This window comes from Triturus cristatus, chromosome 6 (genome assembly GCF_964204655.1).
Source record: "Triturus cristatus chromosome 6, aTriCri1.1, whole genome shotgun sequence".
NCBI classification, from domain to species: Eukaryota; Metazoa; Chordata; class Amphibia; order Caudata; family Salamandridae; genus Triturus; species Triturus cristatus.
Window position 1 is genome coordinate 1,916,188,699 of NC_140589.1, and position 6,181 is coordinate 1,916,194,879.

Below are 6,181 nucleotides of genomic sequence, written 5' to 3' on the forward strand. Positions count from 1 at the left end.
TTCCTTAAAGGAAATCAGGTTTCCTTTTTCATATTCTTTGTATGGGGATAAAAGGCCTCAGACAAAAAAAAAAACGAAATTGTGTGTTTTACAATAGATTAAATTCAGATACAAAATGTCACAGCATTTATCCATCTGTATTAGGTATTAAAAGGCATTCACATTATACAGAACGACAGATTTGTGTTGGCTTCAAAGGTTGACTTGAAAGGCGTTTGAATTCGATGCCTTTATGTGTCAAGCAGCTGTGTCAGCAAGAATTTTTCTATTTCTGACTCCGGCCACAGAAAACAGCTGAAATTACTACCCCTTAAAAACACGGAGTAAACATCCTGCATTTCAGACTACTGTTTTAAAGGTTAGAAATGTAGTTTCATTATTTTCGATAAACAGAGGACAGATTGACAGTAGGGATTTCTTTTGTTAATGCCTTTTTAAATAAGGTTAAGAGTGGGTTTTGATGTTAAATAATAAATGTGGCGCAGACTTAAGATGATTATATTAAAAATGTTATTTACCACATGTGCATTAAATTCGTTTTTTACTATTCATAATGCCTAATCATGATGCTGTGACCTCCTAGCATCCAAATTGAATTTAAGCCGTACTATACAGCAATAGGGGGTCGCTTACATGTGAAATGTCATTTTACCCAGGCGTACAAAACTTATTTTTATAAGGGTATACATTATACATTTCTGATGCCACATCTCTGGGATATGTAGAGGATATTCTGGGGATGACTATTATGCAAAAACATTGTAGGATATTTATTTTTGAGTGCCCTACACATCAAAGTCGAAATTGAGTAAAATTCACTATTTAAATGAGGTTTTTTCAGTCAGAACACCTTATAAACAGCCCTAGGCTCCAGTAAATGCACATATGTAAGCATAGACTTAATAGCTGACATCTATACTGCTAAGACAAGCACTCGGCACACTGCTTACACATATAACTATATACAAAAACTGGCAGAAGTTATTAAGCTCTGAATTGCTGGTAGACACGATTTGAGTGGGTTGCCTTCGGTCTCTAGGGTCACTTTGACTTGGGAGCACCGCATGACAATCTTGCATACAAGATGGAACAGCTGCATAGGTTAAAGGCCGAACTCCTACATTTAGAAGCCTGGCAGGGCTCAGCGCAATATGTGTTTTGACATTTCGACATTTGAAAGACGAAATGGCAGGGCAGGGAAAGAAAGAGGTTTTGCTTACCTTTTTTTTGGCAAAAGCAAGTTTTTGTGCACTCAATGAACATAGTATAATGGTATATGTGACCTCTCTTTAAAAGACAATGTCTCAGCCATATATATATAGCACTAATGCTTTTAGGGCTGAATTCAGGAAGCAATGGGATTTAGTTTGAATTCACACGGCCTCATGTCACACTACTACATTTGCTAAGGGAATATGTTCTTCAGCTAGCTCAATGTGCTATTTAGGTCCTCAGAGTTTGTTTATGCCCAGTTGCTATACATTGGGGTTGATAGTGTTGACAGAATGAAATCTATTATAGGTTTCCAACAGTCAAAAATGGGGGAGGAGGCTAGCTCCTCTACAAATTAAGGGTAGGCAAATTTATGTGTTCTCTCTCTTTTTCTTAATTTCTTTTGAGCCTGTCTAAACTGTCTGTGAAATAGCCATGAGACATTTAATTGTCTATTCAGTAATACTGTTTTAAACATTATTAGCATTAATAAAATGAATAAATATATTTTGCTATGTTACTACCCATCCTGTCTGAGGGAATTATGAGAGGATGAGTAGTCTAGATTGCTGCTTCCTTATTTGATCTTTAAGGGGAACTAGCTATGGGTAGTTTTTGTTCTAAAATTCTCAGGTGACAACACCACTATTGTTTGTTATTCTCATGCTACATACAGTTTTGCAAGGGCATTGCTAGTTTTTATTAGCTAGTCTGTGTAATAAAACTGACAGTCCTTACTAGAACTGATGTTGCATAGTTTGGATTGTGAAAAAGTAGAATGCAGGGAAGATGCCCATGTGATCCTTAGCAAACATTTTTTAGGAAAATATTGTTTTATAGGAGTCTGTTAGTCACAAGATGTTCCGCTGGAGAACATGTACCCATTATGTTGAAGTTTTTAGTTCTTTATGTAATAGGAATCCTTGTTAAATTAGCAGTGTTAGATTTTCCTGTTGTTCCTATAACATGAGAGCATGGTCCTAAGTATATAATGTAGGTGCTTTTATTAAGAGAAATCATTTTAGAAGTGTCTGCAGTCCTGTACAAGTAATGCAAAGTCTATGAGTAAAAGTGATAACATTTCCTTTTTCTTGAGGGTCTTTAGATGATTAAGATAGGAATATACAGATGGGGTTTGGAGTATGTCTGTATTGTTTTTCTCTTTTCCTCAGAATTTGGTAAATGAACACAGACTTCCTTGACTGCTTGGGATTGGGTGACGTATTATTCTGGTCAGTTCACCAAAGAGTTCCTTTTATACTTGCCAATAGGTCCAGGCTGTTGTTTTATTTATTCTCACATAGATGAAAGTGGTTCCAGGGTGCCTTGTTAATATATGGGGCGTCCCTAGACTAGGAAGTATTCTGAGACTATCCTCTCTGTTGATAGATTATTTCTGTGCCTTGTCTAAAGACCTTTTGTTCTGTCCACCAATAGATATTTGCTGCTTTACAACCATTGCCAGAGGGGCGCGGACATCAGATTCAGCTTGAGGAGTCAGCACCAGTCCAGCTTGAAGTCAAAGTGAAGGTAACCAGCACAGGCATTGCTGGCAACCAGGACCTCAGTGAAGGTTAGAAGGCCGGAAGCACTGGTATGAGTGTACTCCTGCCACTATCTTGGGCAAAAGACGGGGTCACAAATCTGAAAGGAGAAATCGTGGATCAAGCTTTTGATGCCCAGCCGAGAGTCACAGACCGACCAGGAAGGCGAGAAAGTTTTTGCTTGAGGTAACCCCCTTTGAAACAAGGGTTGCTTCAGAGATCCTAGCATCAGGCCTCTGAATCCTGGTCCTAAAGTGGCTGTTAGGGAAGGACTTGAGTTCAGGGTACAGGTGCTGTGTCTCTGGTGCCTGTTAGATTGAAATGAAGAAAACTGGTGCACTGCCTGAGACACTGGACAGGATCGCTGAGCGCATTTGCCCTGGTGGGTGATTGCCCTATCCTGAAAGAAGAAACTTTTCCCTTGAAACTAGGCCATGATTCCTGAGTTGCGAGTTGTGCAGCTCCACCGTAGGAACAACAAGAGCCTGCCTGTGAGGCTCAAACAGACACAGGGAGAAGACTCCCCTCTGGTTGGTTGTACAGCGGCTTTAATTTCCCAAGGACTTCTTTTTCTTTTTTGTTGAAAATGTACCCCATTGGTCGTCCCATTTTTGAGGAGGAGCAACCCTTTGCAGCTCTTCGTCCTAATTCTCATGGTCCTGTGTAGTCCTCCTGGTCCTCTGGATCCAGGATCATTTTTGTAATAATATGTCTGACTGCTTTCATAATTGTATTGGGAATAATGTTTAGTCTATGAGAGAAAAGTTCATCTGAGCAGTAGAGAGATGGTGCATTTCCTAATAATAATAGATACTCTAGCCCTCATAAAGGAAACACTGGAAAAGTCTAGCGAAAATGTTTTTATTAGATATGTACTATTGGACATTTTTTGAAATTGATGGTAACTGAAATGCATAGGAGCCTTGAAAATATTTTTACTGGATGGTTCTAGGATTTGCTTAGGACTAGAAAGCTAATTGTTCTGTTTCTGATAATAGTAATTACTCTCTCCTGCTATCTGTATGACCCAATTCTCTGTTCCCTTTGTACTCCTGCTTATACCTTATACATACCCGCTTAACAATATTTAGAATGAGAAATTTAATTAAAAATTAATATGTATATTTTTCGATTTCCTACTGGATTATGGGAGATGTCTTCAGCTAACGCTAAAAGGGTCGTCTGTCGTAAATTGGCTGCGATTAAATTAGCGTTAGCGGAATCCATCTGGTATTTAGAGGCTATCCTGTACATTTTATGGAATCCATTTTGTATTTCTGGCAGCCATATTGTTTACCCTTGTGCTCTGTTTAAAGGACTGGCTATACTTAGACTCTGCTACCCTGCACATGCGCAGGAATATCTAACTGTCCATACATCTGTTTTTAGTCTGTAACTATCAGGTTGTTTCTACCAGAGTCAGCAAATGCTAGCTCCTCCTTTACTGTTGATTGTGCATTTCTGTATGACCATCTATGTATGTAACTCTTCTCATGTATGCTTGTACCGCCCTCTTTCTGAGCCCCTGTGTGGGTATAAAAGACCCATGGTTCTTCTTCTCTGTGTGCTACCTTCATTCAGCACCACAGGGTGCTGGGTGAATGTGGTTCCACTTCATGAAGGTTTATTAAACTTTGTATTTTCTATTCCAGTTTCTGTGCCAACTTCTTCCCAATAGTCTGAGGACTCTGTGCAGAGAAGGGAGAACCCCTTGCACTGGTAGGCCTAGCTGAGGTCTCTTTCAACACTTCTATGGGCAGCACTTTTGCTTCTAGTATCGCCTGTTTACACATGAGTCACTTCGAGGATCAACACATATGGACCCTGAATCCATATAGTGACAATATCCACAAATGGCACTGTTACATAGACGATGTCTATACTCAAAAAAGGAGTTTAAGAGGGAAAATCGCCCAGGCCACCCTCCACTCAATCAATAATACAAACTATAAGACCTGGAGATATCAAGCACTATATCACAATACATGGGATTGGGAGAGGGGCAATATAAACAATTATTATACCCTCAGAAGTAGTTCATGTCATGAACTATCAATACCAACCCAAGTGCTTCCAAATTTGACATTTAAAACAACCCGACATGTGCAGAACAATCCAACAAAAGCATAAGTCAGAAAAAATGTGTGGAGAATGAGAAAGCATCTCACGTGCGCAACACCAGAGGAGCTGCTGGCTGGTACTCGCCAGTGTGCTCACGAGTTTCTCATCATCGATGACTTTCTCATGAAAAGAATGTGAAAGGGAATTGTGTAACAAAATTGTATGAAAAGAATTTTTACACCAAGAGAGGTATATTAGGCAGCCCAAAAAAACCAAAAGAAAAATTCTTGGAAAAAAGACCCGTGTGGTCTTACAGATAAGATTAGGTATGACCCACGTATATATTTTGACCCGTTTTATTCCACTCTGTGAGTCACCCCAAGGTTAAAAACACGGTCATGTTCAAAAACCACATTTATGAATGGCCAACATGTTTCATTGCCTACTTAACTTTGCGGCAAATTCATCAGGGCGTCAAGGGACTGCAATCACCTCCCTGGAATAAATCTGTTGACAAACAGAAATCGCTCGTGAAAGCCAAGGGCCCATATACCAGCTCTCACGGAGTCAGTGTATTAAGTGAGCACTGTCTGTTGCTCTATTGGTCCTAATGCCCACACACATCCGTTATTTTGTGGTGCTTAGACCGTCATCGTACGGTTGAAGAGCTCTCTCCGTAACTCCGTAACTCATTCCCGGAATAGACGATGTCCTCATGATCTGGAAAGGAGAGGAAGACACACTATCAGAATTTGGGAAGTGGATCAATCAACTGAACACACACTTACGGTTCACCCTCAACAAAGACAGGGAGAAGATCTCCTTCCTTGACATCAACATCATTGCTTCCAATGGCACATTGAGCAGTTCTCTGTACACTAAACCGACCGATAAAAACAGCCTATTGCGGTTTGATAGTGCACATCCACGGTCTCTGAGAGAGAACTTACCGGTGGGACAGTTCTTACGCATCTGCAGGAACTGCTCCGCAATCAGTGATTACAAGAAAGAAGCTGACATACTTACAGAGAAATTGAAGCAAAAGAACTACCCTACAAAAATCATCGAGAACGCCAAAAAAAGAGCACGTAACACCCCGAGAGAGGCTCTCCTAGAAACACCAGAAAAAAATCAACCACAACAAATGATTTGTTTCACTACATTTAACTCCTCATCAAACAACATCAAGAAAATAATAAATAAAAAATGGACAATACTTACATCTAACAAACTGATGTATGAGAAACCTATGTTCTCATTCAAGAGAAACAGGAGCCTAAAGGACTCCCTTGTCCATACTGACACATACAAACCAAAAAATGACAATCAAGTAACTCTGTGGAACACCGCCCCAGTCACTGGTC